This window comes from Pteropus vampyrus, unplaced genomic scaffold (assembly GCF_000151845.1).
Source record: "Pteropus vampyrus isolate Shadow unplaced genomic scaffold, Pvam_2.0 Scaffold137, whole genome shotgun sequence".
NCBI lineage: Eukaryota > Metazoa > Chordata > Mammalia > Chiroptera > Pteropodidae > Pteropus > Pteropus vampyrus.
The window spans coordinates 2,447,399-2,466,225 of record NW_011888918.1 but is presented as its reverse complement, the minus strand read 5'-3'; the positions used below and the strand labels follow the sequence as shown (position 1 = coordinate 2,466,225).

Below are 18,827 nucleotides of genomic sequence, written 5' to 3'. Positions count from 1 at the left end.
CTTGGAGGGAAGGAAAAGAGGGGAGCTACTATTTAATGGGCACAGAGTTCGTTTTGCAAAATTAAAAGAGTCTAGAGATTGACTGCACAACAATGTGAATGTACTTAAATGCCACTGAACTGTACACTCAAAATGATTAAGATGGTAAACTTTTTATTTATGTGTATTTTACCACAATTTAAAAAAATTTAAAAGGAACTCAAAAATAAATATTTGCTGTATCTGAATCTAGCTTGGAGTGTATGCTCACCATAGGCCAGGAAAGTCGAGAGGGGAGGGTCTTGCTGGTGATTAGATTTAGGGACAGAGGAGAGAGGCAGGTTCTGGAAGGAACGGCTGCTACTCCTCAGGTCCCTTGCTCTCTGAGTCTAGGTGGAGAGGAGATTTCAGGAGAGCAGAGAGAAAAACATGATCGCCTTTCATTTCATAATTAAACTGAAACCAGCCCTGGGAGAGGTGATAACTCAGCGATTTGAACTCATTCTAAGAAATAAATAATTGACTAATTAGCAGGGAGAAGCTCAGGAAGGCTGAGGCTTGAGGAAATGTGCCATCTACACAAGCTATAGAGGCAGAAAGTAGATAGCAATGGGGTTGGGGGGTCTCAAAATACATTTGAAAGATTGCTTGGAGTTGGGAGTGATGCTGGTGGCTAGAAGTGGCTTGGTTATAAATGACGCATGGTCAGGAAAGTACACAGTTATTCTAGCCTAACTGACCTTCTCCAACAGATATATAAGGTGTTTAAAGAGTTATCCTTAGGCCCCTCAGTTGAGTCTTTCTCCTTTCAAAGCTGGAACCCTACAATCAGAAAAGGCTTTGTTAGAACTGTGAAGTGTAATTACAGACCTGACAGGTTGCTGAAAGTCAGAGGAGACATCTTACTCTGCAGAAGCTTAAACAATGATTTCCAGCCAGGTGACAATGGATAATTCTCTTAACCATGTAAGCTGGCCCGGTTGAGCCACAACTCAGCACTAAATCCTTAGGCAAAATCACTTTCAATGGCAAGCAGCTTCCTTCCAGGATGAAGATGGAGGGCAGGCAGCTCCAATGACATTGGGATAAATCAGTCTTTATTCTCAGGGTTGTAGCACAAGCCAAAGAGAGGCACCATCCGTCTGTCCTTCTGCCAATCAGCCCACATTCTTCAAGTGCTTTTTCCGTGACAGGCACTGTGGACACTGGCCACACAGTCTGTAGGAACATGGCTACTACCTTCAGGGGGCTCATAGTCTGGAGAAGTCTTTGCCGAGGGTCCAGAAAAGAGAGGAATCAAGATGGCTGTTTGGACGTAAGTGGGGACACGTGGCTTAGCTTACAGATTCCCATGGCAGGTGGGCATTCATGCAGCCATATCTAGAACAGTGCCTGGCAGGAGGTACATGCCAAAAGAAAGAGAGGTGGAGAGAAAAGGAGAAGGAAGCAGGGAGGGAGGGAAGAAGAGAGGGAGACAGGCTAGCCTACTTCTCTAAGTCCTCTTAGGAGCAAGGACTGAGAAATTCTTTTTTTTTTTTCTTTTTTCTTTTTAAATTGCCTATAGCACCTGGTATTCCTAGGTGGTCTCCCATCCAAGTACTAACCAGGCCCGACCACGCTTAGCTTCCAAGATCAGAAGAGATCGGGCACATTCAGGGTGGCATGGCTGTAGACAAGCAATTCAGAATTGAGCTTCTTTTCTAACAGTGGTGATGTCTTCCAAAGGACTAATTCTAAATCTCCAGAGGTGTGCTTATAAGTCTTTTATACCAGCTCTTTCCTGGGAACTGGCTTCACAAGCCCTTTCCTTGAGAAAAGAAGTATACTTACCCTGTGGTGTATCATCAGCTCTGTAACCTGTCCTGGTTAAGCAGGGTCCCTGTGGATCACTGGAGCCTCATGGGCTCCCTCTTCTCGCCACAGCAGCCATGAACTATGCAGGAGTGGATCACAATCCCACTGGCAGTCTAGGAAGCTGATAGCCCTCTTCCTCGGCCCCAGACTCCTGACACCCCTCATGCCTTGTACTCTCTTGATTCTTGGGAAGAGGGCCTGGCAGAGCTTGTTGGCTAGACTCCAGGGTCCTGTACTTGGCAGAGAGGTGAGCCTCAGGTGTGGGGGCACAGCTGCTGCCCATTTCTCAGGGTCTCAACATGGACCCGCACACCCCTCCAAAAGCAGGCGTCCCCTTCTACTCATCAGACGCTCTTCAGACATTTTCTTTACTCTTTGGTTTGCTCTTGCTATGAATTTTAACCTGACCTGACACATCTATAAATGTTGGGGGCTCGCAGTGCAGTGCTCTGGGCTGGGTTGAGCATTCCTTGAGAAGGATGGCAGGGAAGGGTGCTCGGTGGGAAGGGGCCAGACCCTGAGATAATTCAGCTGGGCACCCCTTACACGGGAGTGTCCGTCAGACATTTCAGTTCCATGTGTTTGTGTCCTTTGGACATTCAGGAAGAATACAACTGCTTCCCAGGGCTGAGGAAGCCCCGGGAGCTATTCTGGTCTTGGCACGCTCCCGTCCCCTAAAGTGCCAGTCCCCTCGGCATTTTGCTGCAGGATGGTCTCCTGACTCTGTTATCGCATATTTCCTTTCCCTTCTCAGACAACAGCCAGTCCCCTTTCACTCCCACCCCTCTGGGGATTCTACTTTTAACTGGCCCAATGCTCAAGCCACTGGGTGTGTCCCCTGCCTGAGGACAAGCCACATTGTTACTGACCTCTGGGCCCCTGGCTCCAAACTGAGCAGAAAAATCGGATTTCCAGGGGTTAGTCAGTGCCTGCACTCAAGTCTTGGACTCCGGGTCCTGTGAGATCCAACCTCCCTCTTCCCTGCCCTTCAGCCTTGACCTTATTCCAGGCAGCCAGGGCAGCCTGCGGCTACACCCTCTGTGGCTGTGTTGGCCTTGCTTTCATTTATTTACCATGCATTTGTTAAATATATATTTCTTCGTAAAAAAGAAAAGAAACACCATATCCTATTGCATCAGGCACTGTGTATGCACTCAGATGAGGAAATATACACAAAGCATTAAATGGCAATTATTGTAATTAGTGGAGTTTACACGTGATCACCCTTGGGCCCCACTCTTCCAGTTACCGTGCCTATGGCATTCATGGATACTGTAAGGGACATAGAGGAGAGAAACAGGGTTCTGGTTCCCTGGGCTTTTTTCTCTCCCGGGGGTGGGGGTGTTCTGATCTCTCCCTCTCTCTGGGTTACCATCACTTCCCTCTGAGGCTGCCATTTTCTGTGACCCACCCTCCAGACACAGCTCCCCTCGAGAGAAATATTGTAATAAATAAGCACGTCTCTGAGGTTTGCAGCCTCAGTCATGCATTTAGACGAAGACAGTGAGGGGCAGGTGCAGAAGACAAGAAGAACGATGTCCCCACTTTGCTTGCAGACCTTAGTTCTTCCGCACCTTCATGCTCTCCCCTCCCCCACCAGTGACTCAGGGACAGTTACAGGTCCTGGGTGAGTCAGATCTGCTAGATTCCCCTACAACCCTTGGATCAGAGGAAGGGCTTCAGTGGTAGCAGCAGCTGTTTAAGGCTACAGAGGACTGAGGCTGCAGCCCCTAATCACATATTTACAGTTGCTGCATTGTTGAAAATTAAAGATGTGTGAAGCACAGCCTCATCCTCCAGCCAACAGAGGCCTGTCCACTTGGGCTCAGCTGTCACCAGCTGCCCTGGCTGCTGGCTACAGCCCCATTGACTCATCAAATCTTTCCACCTTTCCAGAAGGACCTCCTTCTAGCTTCCAGAGGTGTAATGGGGGAAGGAGCTGGTGCCTGTACTAACCTTGGCCACTCCTTTGTCCCCTGGATATGACAGGACAGATCCTGCCTTCTATCCCCCAGCTAAGGCAATATATCTATGGAATTTTATTACTAGCAAATTACATTAACCTGAGTCAGGCCCTTAGGTTCCTCATCTGTAAAATGGGGACTTATACCCATCTCATAAGACAAATGAGATGATTAAATGCCATACTGCTTAGCCTTGTGTTAATGTTAACTAATTAGTTAATTAATTCTGGTGATTCAATAAATATAGAGCACCTGCTGGGTATCAGACATGAACTACTCTAGGTTCTAGGGATAAAGCAGTAAGACAGAGCTTACATTTGGTGGTATGTGTGAGTTTGGCAGGCGGTAGAGGGAATAATTAAGCAAGTAAGTAAATAAACAAGGTTATTTCAGATAGTGATATGTGTTATAAAGAAAGTAAAATAATATGGAATGGGAGCTGAGGGCTCTTTGAGAAGGTAACATTTGCGTCTGGACCTGAATGAAGAAAAAGAACCAGCTGTGTCGTGACATGGAGGAACACTATTCTTGGTAGAAGGAACAGCTAACTTAAAGGCCCTGAGGAAAGAATTAACAAAGTCAGATTATGTCGTGATAGTAACTGGTTCCCGCCTCAAAGGAATAGTGCTGATCAAGTTTGCATTAAATCCTGCGGTGATGTGCGCAGGTGCATTTAGAGAATCTTCCACCTGCGAGTGACCGGCTATGTGTTCCAGGTTGGTGTCTCAGATTGGCCAGAGCTGTATTAAGAAATCTATTTAATCTGTACTTTTGGTTAATTGAGTGGCCTTACACTTGTATGTGCATATTGTTGACCTTTACAAGTTATTTTCCATGCAAATGTGCCTTTTGGGGGGATGAAAAAAGAGCAGTGCATGAGAACCTGGTAAGGTCACGCTTGCTCATGAGGTGAAGCCTAGGTGAATCTCAAGTGGTTCTGGAGCCACCCCAGATTAAGATGTCTATTTTTAATTAAAGTAGTAACAGTTTTTTTTAAACACAGGAGCTGGAGAACTGACCAGGAGGCAGGAAGGGGGCCGCCAAGTTAAGTCCAGGGATTGTGTATTCCCACCACTGTGAGGAGCCCCTGTGGCCCCTGACAGTCATGAAACCTCTTGTGCACATGGAGCTGTACAGTCTTGAATCACCTCCACCTGCACCATGTCATCTGAGCTCAGAACAAGTCTGTGAGAGGCAAGAGAGGGCTCATCATCTTCATTCAAAGATGAGAAAAGGGAGACTTGATACCTTCGTTGGCTGTCCAAGGTAGAGAGGGGACCCACATTCAGGAATTCCTCTCTTCCCGCTCCCTTCCTTCCTTCTTGTCATCCAGACCACTATCTGGAGCACATGCTTACCATGCAGTATTGCATAGCAGTTAGGAGTGTGGCGTTGGTGCCAGCCAGCTAGCCTGGGCTCAGACCTCAGCCCTATCATTTAGCCAGTTGTATGAGTGTCTGTCTTCTGAAGTAATTGTGAAAGTGAGTGGATTCAAATAAAATACTTAGAGCAGTGCTTGGCGCATAGCAAGTGCTCAGTAAAGGTTACCTGCTTGTATCGTTATGTGCCAGGCTTCCCCTTCCACTGCACCATGCTGTCCATCATGAGATGGTCTGTTTGAAGGTCCTCACCACGTTACCCCAACTTTGGTCCAACTCTTTCTTTTCTTGATTCTCTCCACTTATCTACCTGTCTCTGTTGCTGTCCTCAAGTCCTCTGCTTTTATCCACCCCGCTTCCTCTCCTCTTCTCTGCACATATGCAAAAGACAGTCAGACATTTACAGCTGCAGCTCTTTTTCGAGCAGACCTTGCTCCGTCTTTCTCAGTCTGGTAAATAACTACTCTAAATAAATTTGAAGTTTAGAAGTTGTTCTTTAAGCTCATGATCCAGAAAATTAAAAAACACCTGAGCAGCCTTCTTTGGCAGCCAAGTTGTTGGGCTCCGCTCTCCTAGGAGAGAATGAAACCCGGGCCAGGTAGGTTTCTGCTCACCACTTTCAGCTTCCTCTTGGCAAAGACTCTGGAGAGGAGTCCAGGCTTCGCTTTATACGAGAGGAAAGAAACGACAGACTCTGGAGGACAGTGGAGCAGGGAGTAACTGGGCGCCATGGGCAGATGGAGAGTGGGCCATTCAGAACAGGATCTCATTGAAACCGTGCTGGAGGAAGGATCCCAGGCTGGCCACAGTCATACCCATCCAACCCTCCCATGCGTGCCCTGCCCTCCCCCTACAATTCTGCATGTGCTGAACATTCTGCCCTGAACCTATCCCTCTCCAATTCTCTATAGACCAGACTCTGCTAAGTGATAATCAGCTCACCTCACAAGATACTATCTAGTGACTTGTCATGCTTCCCTTTCCTAGGTTGTATCTTAGCAACAGGGACTTTGGGGAAACTGCGATGACTTGAGGCACTCTAACAGAGGTCGGAGGTCATGGAGGGTATTGTAGTGAGTCAGGGTGGGAAGTCAGTTTTGGTAAGTTTCTGGAGGCCCCCTTAGACTATCTCTCGGGGCCAGGGGACGGGGTGGGGGACCTTCTGTCTCGATTTGGGACCAGAACCTCCCCCTGTTTTCAGCAGAGACAGATGGATGAGGGGATGGAGTGGGATAGTGGTGGTAAGGGAAGGGCGTTGAGCAAATGAAATCTGAGGCCTTCCGCCCATCCCCATTGTGGTCACCCTTTCCATTTCTTTGGTGAGTCTGGGTTGTGCAGTCAGTCTGGACATCTCCATTTGAGAACAAGCCAGTTGGTGCTCTGTGTAACCCAAATGTCCCAAGAATTGTCATTCCTCTCCTTCAAGTCTAAAATTACGAAATGCAAGTCCCAGTTCTGATGCTTAAAAGTGACTGTAGCCTCAGTTTCCCTCAGCAGAGCAGCTGATGGGGCTGTCACTCCAGGACCTCCATGTACCTTGCATAAGATGTGAAAACACGTCACAGGACAGTGGGCACCTAGAGGAGACTGACGAGTGTTTATTTCTTTATTCATTTTGCTTTTTGGAGGTTTTTTCATGTTTCATGTTTTTATCTGTCTGGGCCGTGAAGGCAACAGCTGTTACCTTACTGCTCACCAGCCTTATTCCACGGCATCTGAGCATGTACCTGGATGACATGCTGGATTTGCCCCCATTTTGCCCCAGACAGTTTCATGAGTTCATGAGGAGCACCTCCCCACCATCCTGCCACTCAGAGCCACTCAGGCCCTGCCCACCAAGGAAAGAATGCTCCCTGCAGCCTGCACCTGTTGGAGAAGGAGCGTTGCCAGGATCCCAATGCTTTCAGCTGCTTTTCTGCTCTGCTTTCCTGTTTGAAGTAGGAAATAGGGCAGACTTGTGTTAGACTCCAGAGGTCATTAAAAATATGAAAAGGAAATAAACAGGCCTCCATAAATCAGCTCCTTGATGGGCCTGCCTGGCAGGGTGCTAGAGAAGGTGGTGGCATTGGGCCTGGGGAGCCAAATTGGATCTCTGCTTGGTCTGTCCGTCTTTGTCCTAAGCTCTATTCAATGAACCCGGTGAAGAAAAGCTGTGAGCACCCATAAACTCCCAGGTAATACACTGGGCACTCTTGTATTAGCTATTTACTCTTCACCACAGCCTGTGAGGAGGGAACTATCATCTCCATTTTTACAGATGAGAAAACTGAGGCCTCAGAGATGTTAAATGACAGACCCAGGGTCACACAGATTGAAACTTGGGTCTGTTTCCAAAGCTCCCCTGGGTGCAGACTCTTTCCCTAGAGCTTTGTCGTCTGAGAGCTGAGAGCCAGTCTGCAGTGCCCTGAGGCAAGGAAGTGTACCCCCTGCTCCAGCTCCCCTCTCTCCTCCTCTCCTTGCCACCTGGTGTCCAGAGGCACCCACCCTCACCATACAGCTCTTCCTAAGCAATTGCTACCCACCACTAATGCTGTCTAGTCTCCAGTCCTGTTTTCCCTAAGCTCCTCTCACACTAGAATTTATCCACTAAACTCCCTGGTACTGTAGAGTATTTGGTCACAAAATGGCAGATTAGTTCAGAAATAGGGTACTTTTAGGCAATATTTGTTTCAACAGAGTACTCTTAGAGACAATTCCTACAAGTAACTCTCTAATGGTCGAATTATTTTTTCTTTTTTTGGCTCATGGTATATGGTTTATTGGGAGGACAATAGGCTTAGAGTCAGATAGATACAAAATCCCAATCCTCTCTAGTTGTGTGAACTTGGGTGAATTACACAAACTCTCCGGGCTCCCGCTGTATTATTTGTAACACAGGGATTAAATGAAATTATGCACATAAAGCACACAGCACAGAATCTGGCACCCAGAGAGACCCTCAGTAAACATTAGTTTCACTTTTATCCCTTCTGAGGGCAAGCAGGTTTTTTCCTGCTTTCCTGCAAGTCATATAATAGCTGCCAACTTTACTTATGCATACTCTGGCCATGTGCGGGTTATGGCATTGCCCTCAAGCTCCTACACAGGATCACTCAGGCCACTGGTTCTATGGATGGCAGGAGGCTTTCTCTAGGCTAGGGAGGAAGAAGGGGACTGAAGTATGACTTTCTTCAGACCACCACACTTGCCCCCACTGCATCTACTACTGGCTTTTCCCAAGGGGTCTTCCCCATATTCACAACAGACACCCAGCTTGCTTGCACCCTCTGCTGGTCATTGTCAGGGAAGGCCACGTAAGGGCACCCAGAGGCTCTGGGGGCAGTGAGCAGGGAGTCAGGCCTCACCCACATTTCGGGAGGAATGTTTTTATTCTTTATTATTAATTTTTTAAGAAGAGGGAAGGACTAAAAAAAGGCAAGGAGAAAGAAAAAGAAAAAGAAGGATAATGGAGGGAGGAGGAGAAGGGAAGTGGGGGAATTAGTTAAGGTGATATGGGGTGTATGATCTGGCCTTCCTTCAGAGGGAACACTGATCTCATGTTCATTAAATATCACCTAGAAATCTTGTTAAAACTGCAATTAAAAAAATTAATGCATATTCTAGGACTTTAATCTGATTAAATAAGTCTGGACTAGGGCCCAGGGATCTGCATTTTGATAAACTCTAGCACTTTTGATGCAGATGTTTGGAGACCATACTTTGAGAAACATCGAACCTTCAGCCGGGCCACTGAGATGCTGGTTTCTCAAAACAAAACAAAAAACAAACCCCTTTCCCTAGAAAAGGCAAGTTCTTGGTCTCACTGCAGTTTGCCTGGACAACTCAGTAGATGGGCCTCCCCACTGCCCTTAGACCACAGGAACTATTTTCCACGAATTAATCAGCCATGACCCCTACCACTTAGCTCTCCTCATGCCATGTCTCCCTCTGCAACTCTCAATGTTGTTCTTGGCCTTGAGGGCCCAGCCCATATTTCAGCCACTTCTCAAGGCCTGTTTACATGAATCAGCCCACTGGATTTACTGCCTAAAACACAGCTCAGTGTGATACTTCATTGTTCTCTTCTTGTTTCATGTCGCTCATGGCTAGAAGGTACCTGAGAGGTGATCTAGTCTAATTGTCCTTAAGCAAGAGTGTGCATCAACAACTTTTCAGGAAACTTTCTAAAAATATATAAGGCCAAGCTCCAGAAGGCTCATGATTTGGTGAACATTCCATAGTGCTATGGCAGATCCATTAGTTAACCTCTAGTATTTATTCTTGCCTTCTTCTTTGTCCCTTCCTCCACCCTCTGCCAGGAATGTGGATGTGATGGCTGGAGCTCCAGCTGCCATATTGGACCATGAATAGGAAACACACACCCTGGAGATGATAGAATAGTGAAATGGAAGACTCTGGTGTCTATAAACTGTGTAGACTACTTACCTCCAGTAAGAAAGTAAGAAAGATGAAAAAACTTCAATTTTGTTTAATTAACCAAAAAGGACACCCAGACCTACCCCGTGAGACTGAGATCCTGGATGCTGAATGCCTGTTTCTCTTTTTCAGTAGCATTATAAATTCTTTTCAGTAGTAACCACTGTGCTTATACTTCCTTTGCAATCTCACAAAGTGAAACACACTGCCAGTCACATATAATTAACTAGCAAACACTTGGTTGATTGAGCAATTGATTGATTAGGTTGACTATCATCCTGTTTCTGCACAAAGAAGGTGAATTACATTGTTGGAGTCAGAAGTTCTGAGACTTAGTTTTGATTTTATCAGTAGCTAGCTCTGTGGAGCTAACTGACGTCCTCTGTAGAGGGCAGTTTTTAACTAGAAGACCTCCGCACTCTACCCATTTCTAACATACCATGAGGATGACCTTAGTTCTATGAGGTTATTTGTGTGGTGTGAACCTAATTGGTCAGCTCATCTTGTGGCACTGCTGATTGGAGCATGACTAGGAAAGAATTGGGGGACAATGCAACAGTTTAATTGGAAGAAATTTGGTGAACTTGGAGGGTTGCTTTGTCAAAAGCAAGATGAAATTTCAGTTGTGTCATTATACATATTCATAAAGGAAGATGGAGTCAGAAGAAATAATCAACAAGACTAGACCTGGTGACATGAAAATTCTGGGAAGTTAGGTTATACCTGAAAACTGGCACCTTAGTGGAAAATCCATAAATGATTCCTCTCACCTTACCTTCCTTCTTTACCTGTGGCCTGTCATTCTGAATATCTAATTCAAAAGATGAGATTATGTAGTTACTCTTTAGGAAAACATGTCTTCCACATGTCCTAGGTAGGGGACCAGTTCTTTGCAAAGGGGAATTTTGACAGAACCTCAGCCAAAACAGAAATCTTGTTAGATCCACTGAAGAGGCAAAGCTGCATGCTTCTTTTCTCTCCATGCATTGAGAGTGGGAAGGATGCTTACTGTGATACCTGTTGCCCCTCAAATGATCCCTGAACTTTGAAGGTTCAATCAAGCAGCATAGATCTCTCAAGGTGATCTTCCCAGTTCTTGTTCTTGGTACCTGCGCAGCAGAACATACCTGTGGATATTCAACTCCCAGAATTGAACAGTGTCCGCTCAATGGGGCTTTGCGCCTAGGTCTAGTATACATTCTCAGGATGTTATTATAGCAGTAAAGTCATCATGATTCTAGCATTTTTACCCCTTCTTTTCTTTTACTTTCTCCAAAGTTGTCACTTCGTTCTGCCCCCCAGAATGAGTGTTGAAATGAGCTGAAGGTAGAGATGGATGGGATAGTCAAACTGAGTTCCAAATGCCGCCCAGGTTGTCAGATGCCTGCTCTTGTTCATTTGACCCAGAAAAGGCATTAGGAACCCAAATGCATGGTGATGGGTTAGCACTCTTCAGATCAATGTGAGCTGCGTAAATATGAAGAACATAGATGGGCTTGACGGATACATTTCACAGAAGTTGGAAACTGAGTGAATGAACACCACATAGTCTATTCTCAGGCCACTTATTTTCCATCCTGGTGCCATTAGACAGCAATGACTAGATGGGGGTTTTATTGTGTCAGCCCATTAGAAAGCCATTTTTAGTTATTGTTAGTGCATCCCCTTTATTGTGTCATTGATCAACTGCAGTATATACTTTGACAGTGTAGGTAGACAAGGACGCTCAATGCAGCCTCCACATAATGACTAAAGAGCGGTGTCTCATGTGGGACCAAGTGGAATCTGTTTATATATAAGTCAAGTGAAATTAAGTCTTGCTTATCACCCCTGTTCTATTTTTACCTCTGATTGATTTTTTTGGAAGCAACAACAGTATGGGTGTTAACAAAGTTTTCTGTGAGCACCCCCTAGTTTTGTGACAGAAAACTAAAGACAGCACCTGATAGTGATGTTGGTGTGTAATGGCTTCTGGTTCCCTTTGGCCACCGAATGAATGTGTAAACACCACGGTCCCTGGTAGGTGCTGCTGTTCTAATGAATTTTAGTCTCCACCCATTTTCTCTACCAGAATCGTGTCCTTTTCCTGTGCGTAATTTCACAGTGGTTTTGATTAGTGGCATAATAGCGCCAACATTTTCTACTGTTTAATTATTATAATTTTTCAAGCACGTGGAACTCTGTAGTATATTAGCCAGAATCAGGTGCTCTGTCTTGGTATTATAATGGCTATCTGCCATACTCAAGCCAAGTATGGAAAATTGCTCATAAGGAAGGGCTCACTGCATCTGCAGTCATGCTGTACCTACTGGTGTGAGCCACCCATCAAGGCGGTGAGTCACCCGTGTGTCCGCCCTCATGAAGAGACACAGTGCTTTCAGGCCTGGTATCAAGTAAATGGTCCTCTTCTGCATGTGCCACACAATCTACCCTAACTTCTCACCTTGGACTCTTTGATTATACAAAAAAGAAAAGTCTGGTTTTAGCATATTGACAAAAGGAAAATGTTTTTGTTCACTAGCTGTGGATGCTTTGTGGTTGTGTGAAAATGGGGACATGGTGAGAAATTTTAAGCAGGGAACGATATAGTCCATATGTACTTTATGACGTTTGCTTTGAAGAACAGAATTAGAGAGGGGCAAGATCTAAGACAAAAAAAGTATCAGTTGATTGGGTGGCTATGACTTTACTGCCATGGTCTTTGTAGTGAATAAAAATTCCCCCACAAATCCTATAGGAAATTGCCATTCTTCAGAATGGCATTCTACTTATTAGTAAGGTCCTGGCAGCTGGGTTTGCTCCATATAGGTTAGAAGTCTGTTGCTGGGGCAGTTGTGCCCCAGATGGAAGTACGATAGTTGGTTGCATTTAGGGGTCATGATGTTTGAAAAAATGTACATCTTTAAATACTGGTAACCTACCCAATGCGGGGAGATGCTATCTCTTGGAAAGGCTCACCAGAGCTAAGAAAAACTAAGTGAACAGCTAGTTGCTGTCTCCCCACTTGCAGAGGGTGCACATGCACATGTGCTGAGTGTAGGTTTGGATGGCATCACCCACATTATTTGAATTGCATTCTTCCCTCTCTCTAGGCCCCTCCATTCCTCACCCTTTCTTATAGTAGAATTTCACAAGTTAAAAGTACAGGTGATGGGACTGCCTGAGTAGGAGATGCAGAGAGGATCTGCCTGCCTTGTGGGAGATGTATCAGTGTGGGAGAACTGGGATATGTGACTTGAGAAAGTCAGTACACGCTTCTGAGCCTCAATTTCCCATCTAAGAAATAAAGGGATTAACATAAAAATAAGAAAATAATTATAAAAATAATAACGACTAGCATTTATTGGGCTCTTCCATGTGCTAAGTATTGTTTTAAGCATTTTAAGTGTTTGGATTCATGTAATCCTCATAATAACCTATGAGGTAGGTATGATTATTATCTCCATTTTACGGGTGGGAAAATTGTGGATCTGGATATGAATCTAGGCAGTCTGGCTTTAGTGCAGAGGCCAAATGTTTAGCCAGTATGCTCTTTTTCTAAGGTTCTAACTTATGTGAGTTTAGGATAGAAAAGCAGTTTACCTTACAACCTTTCTAAAAACCACTTGGCCAGATGGAGATACAAAAAGCAATTTCTAAAAACAACAATGATAAATCAATGATGAAGGGAAGGATTATACAATAAGTGATGCTACAACAATTGGTTAGCTACTTGGAAAAAATATCAAAGCAATTTCAATCCTTATCTCATACAGTTTGCCACAATATATTCCAAGTTGATTAAATAGATTAATGGAAAAAGAAGAAAATAGAAGTGAATATCAAACTTTTGGCTGGGGGAGGACTGTAATAGCTCTAAACAATGGAAGAAATTACTAAAATTGATAATAGTTCCAACTTCAGTAAGTTAGAAATTCTACATCAGAAATAAAAAGTCAAAACAATGAATTTGAGAAAGTACCACAAATGTAATATTTTGCCTGGTATCTATATTTAAAAATATAAAAAGAGTAAGAAATACAAAGACTCTGATAGATAAATGGGCAAAGAATCCATACAATGCCTTAATAAATACTTGGGAAATGTTCAACCTAAGTAATAACTTTAGAAATTCTAATTTATAGATAAATGCCATTATGCATATGCATACATATTATATATAATGTATGTTACATTATGTATATGTTATGTATTATATAATACATACATATCACACATTCCCTAGTTCTATAGCTGCTGAAAAGACTTAGAAGTGACACCACAGTAGCAATGAACAAACCTAGCATCCAGATCTTGGTCTCTAAATATTATTCCTCATTAAAAGAAATCAAAGGCAAAGTAACCAAAAGAGAAGCCTGAAACATCTGGTGCCAGAAAGCAGTGCTCATAGAATGATAGAATGTGTCAAAAGACACAGAAGCCACTTTGAAGGGACTTCACTGGTAAACCAGAGACAATTTTAGCTTCAAAATAAATGATATTAGCAGATAAAATAAGAATCCATGAGTCTATACTGATATGGGTAAATTAATGAGTAAATAAACGGGGAAGAATGAGGACAACTTTTCCTTTCAACAAAATGCTAACTAACAAATGTGGAAGGAATGATGGAATTAGAAGGTCGTCACCCAGCCAACATCCCATTGCTTCAAACAAGAATTGTCAATCTATGCAAAAACTAGCAGTGAATCTTTAATGAGAACCAGGATATTCATAGCATAGTCTCAAAGTATCTCCCTATAAATTACTTGTTGGGTAAATGGTAAACTTACAGTGGAAAACCTGGATACCACCTTAACAAAATGTTCAAGGTTAAATAATCTCACTGCTAATGGGACAGATCAACATTGTGGACCCCCTGATATGATCCCCTGAGTTGGATACAACATCACTTCTGTGTATTCCTGCTCAAAATGCATAACCTTCATCTAACCATGAGGAAATATCAGACAAACCTAAATTGAGGGACATTCTACAAATATCCTGGCTTGTCCTTTTCAAAAAATGTCATGGTCATGAAAGATAAAGACTGAGAGAACTGCTCCATGTTAGAGGAAGCTACAGAGATATGACAACTAAATGTAATACATGATCTTGAATTAGATCCTGACCTTGATTTATTTATTTGTTTGTTTGTTTGTTTATTTATTTTGGTATAAAGGACATTGGGTGAAATTTAAGGTCTCCAGATCAAATACAATGTTTATCAATGTAAATTTTATAACTTTGCTCATCATACTTTGTTTTTACAAAATACATACTGAAATATTTAGCTATAAAGGGATATGGCCATTATTACTTACTCTCTGATGACTCAGAAAAACAATTATATATATATATATATATATTTTTTGTATATATTACATATGTATATATGTCTTTATTTCTATCTATCTATCTATGATGATAAAGCAAATGGGTTAACAGTTGGGAAATCTGGGTGAAGGTATGTAAGAGTACCTTTTACTAGTCCTGTAACTTTTTCGTGAATTTGAAATTATATCAAAATAAAAAGTTAAACAATAGCAAGTGCCCCGTTTTGCCTCTAGAATTAACAAGGGCAAGGGATGAGAGAAGCAGGATGTGAAGATAAAGCAGGAACTCCTGAGCCCTTTTGGCACAAACAGCTCGGCCCAACTTTTCTGGAATGCAACTTGGCAATTTGTATTGAGAACTTTAAAAATATCCATAACTTTTACCTCCACTTCTACTCACAGAAAATATATAAATATGCAAATATTTATTTACAAATATGTTATTGCATTGTTATGTTCAAAAATAAAAAATTGGAGACAACCTAAATATTCAACAGTGGGGACTAGTGTGACCCTGCTATGGACTAGAACGTGCCCATTAACTGATGTTTCTGAAGAGTTTTTACCAGTATGACCAGATACTTACCTCAGAATATCCTGTGAAATACCGAATACAGTATTCATACAGTAAAATCTCTATTACGTTCAACATTCGTTAAAAAATCTGGAAGAAAATAAGTCAAAATCTTAAGGGTATGCTTTTAAGTGTAACATTTTCCCCTACTTTTTAATAGTTTTCAATAATGTCACATTTTTTATCACGAGCAAACATTCTAAAGCCAGAAAACTGCTGCTTTAATCAGCAGTGAGAGTTTGAGACTTTCCGTAAGCACGTGAAGACAGTCCAGTGCATGGACTGTCTTGCCTTCCAGCAGTCGTGAGCAGCCCCCTTGGCCTTTGGGAAAGGGATGAAGATTGAGAGGGAAGAAGATGAGTTGTTGACGACAGGTGACAATATGGAGAGTGGCCCTCCTATGGGTCATGGTGGGCACTATACAATCTCATTTAATCCTCCAGTGGATGAGGAAACTGAGTCTTGGAGAGATTAAATGATTACCCAAAGTCAACATCTAATAAGAGTTTAAACTGGAGTTCAAATGAGGTGGAGCGACTCCAAAAACCTATGCTCCTACTTCCAGCCCTGACCAGCCCCCGGGCCATGCCATGCCTGCTGGGTCCTTCCACTCCTGTCCTGCTTCCTCCTCTCTGCCTTGGTTTCTGCAAGCTTATTATTAAATAATAAGCATTCTTCTTCTTCTTCTTCTGTGGGAACTTTCATCCATAATGGCCCAGGGTAAAAGTAAAATGTTTGCTTGAGTGTCGGAAGCATTAACATATCACCCACTCCGCTTCCAAAGGTGAATTCCTAAACCATCAAGGAGCAAGGAGCCATCCTGTTAGAATGGCACTGACCCTGTGTTCTCTATCACCTCAGAAGCCCTGACTGTAGGGGACACTGCAGGGAGAGATTGAGTTTGACATCCAGAGCACTTTCTAATAGTAAGAGTGGATGAACAGAAATAAATTACACAGAGATACCATTCATTCTCTCCAGAGAGCCTTCAAAAGAAATGCCTCCCATTTTGGCATCTCTTTTTGGTATTCAAAGTGCTGTCACTCAAGTCACCTCATTGGGTCTCACAGAACGTCATGAGAATGACAGGGTAGGAATCATTACCCTTAGAGGAAGAAACAGAGGCTCAGACAGATTATATTATATTTCTCTGGTCATTGGCAATTCATCAGTCTTCTGACTTCCAGACCCTCATTCCTTCTACCCTTGGAGTTCCTTGTTATCCCACCCAGGACAGGAAGATGAGCTAGATTGTTCCAACACTACTCCTGCCTTGACAGCTTAAATTTATCTCAAGTACGTGGGCTCTACTTGGTTATAAACTTCTCCTGCAGGTTACCTCCAACTAGGGAAAAAAGAGTCATACAAGGCAGAAAGTAGATGGAAGCACCCCTCTGGCCCCCTTAATCTATCTTATTCCAGAAGAGACCACCCTGAAATGAAAGCATCACTGCATCACTGCAATTTGACCTGTGTTGATCAGCACACACTGATACTACTGGAATTGAGGAGAGCTAAAAAGGAGGGAAAAGCTTGCCATGGGTTGAGACAAAAGACCTCAACTCTAGGCTCAAAAAGACAGTGGTGTTGGTTCATTAGGATGACTCAGCTTCTATCTGGCAGACTGGGCAAATTTTTTAAGAGAGGAATTGTGCTGATATGAGATAAAAGTGAGCTTTAGGGTCTGACAAATCAGGGTTCAAATGCTGACTTTGCATGACTTCCAGCAAATTCTTTGACCTCACCAAGTCTTAGTTTCCTCAACTGTAAAATAAAGATAGTAATAAACCATCTCATGGTATGACTGCAAGGATTAATGAGATGGCAAATACCAAAGGCCTACCACAATCAACTTTTAACAATTTTATTTCACTCCTAAATTAAGCAGAAATGTCATATTTTAGGGTTCCCACTGTGCATTCAAGAAAGACAAGCCCATGATTGATTTTTAAAATGTCCTAAGCTGCATCTCCAGGGCCTCTTTCACTTCTTTCTTCAAGCTGCACCCCCATAGATCTATAAGAATACCTCAAGGATGAGACATCAAGAGCTCAACTCAGGGACTCTTACACATGCTTCTGAGCTGGTGGTAGCCACTCATGGGCCCCATCTGAAGATAATCTAGAGATTGGCAGTCATAGTGTTTCAGCCCCCGAAGGCCAGAGTATGACTGTGACCACCTGTCATCAACCTCACTCACCCAGTAGCCTCATTGTGGCTGCTGGAGTTTTAGTCTGGGCTCTACAGATGGACCCGATAATTTATGTCCCATAACCCAGTGTTCTGCACCCATAGGCCTGAAGCCTCCCACCTGCCGGAAGTCACTGGGAATTAAAATCACCAGTAAAAACAAACAAACACATTTTATTATGTTAAAATCTGCTTCCTTCCCCTTGAAGAGAGTATCCAGAGGTGACTTGCCCTAGACAGCCTATTCTGTATTGAGCATATTAGCTAAAAAATGACCTGAGTTGTAGAAATATTACAGGAATAAAAGAAGGAAAGGTGTTTTTCTGTGGTCAGCAACCTATCAGACAGAGCAAGATGTCCACAGGTTGGATCTCCTGTGCCTAGAGAGCAGATCTGCACTGTTCTCTTCTTCCAAATGCATCTCCATGTGCATGACACATGCAAGAGGGGTCCTGGGATAGAGACCCATCTCTGCCACTTGCATACTGGGTGACCTGCTCCCTCTGAGCATTTGCTCCTCAGCGTCAGAGTCTCATCTGTAGAGTGATGACACCTGCCCAATGTCATTCCAGGTTATTGTGATGTCAAATAAAGCAAAGCAAGTGAAAGCCCATGGTAAATTCTAGAGTAGAGATTCAGAATGAAGTAAGTTGTCACAAGTTTCACCAAAAAGAATACATGAGAGTAGCATAAATGGCTTTGCCCAAAAAAGTAAGGCTGAAATGAAATCAGGGTGGGTGCAAAGGCCATTCAAGTACAAAAGTTTGTAAGTAACGGGAAAAGCTGTAAGACTTAACAGAGGGAGGCCTCAAAAGCCTTGAAAGGAAGTATAAAACCACTCCAAAAAAAAAAAAACCCCAAAAACAAAGAACTCCAAACATCCTCTTTATTTCTCAGTGGCAGTTTCCCAAACTATTTTAAGCCACATTGATCCTCAAGGGAAAAAACACCACCAAAGTATGGATGGAGAAATTTCATTTCCCTGCCACTGCTGTGAAAATACCCCTGTGCTAATTTAAAGATCTAGAATTTTCTAATAAAAAAAACTAGAATGTGTTAGCCGTAATTATTTCATCTCTGCCCATCTGTCTTTCTGACTGCTGTATCTGTCCATCTAGCCTGATTTTCAAATGATCCAAGGTGACTTTATTAAATT

General features: G+C 43.2%; 1 protein-coding gene and 1 pseudogene across 1 annotated transcript in view; one reads left to right on the top strand and one right to left on the bottom strand.

Moving 5' to 3' along the window:
- CACNA1C (calcium voltage-gated channel subunit alpha1 C) overlaps window positions 1–18,827 on the top strand; it is a 614,430-nt gene that overhangs the window by 247,889 nt on the left and 347,714 nt on the right. The gene's annotated exons all lie outside the window — the stretch shown is intronic.
- Window positions 1,535–1,653, bottom strand: LOC111744553 (annotated as a pseudogene).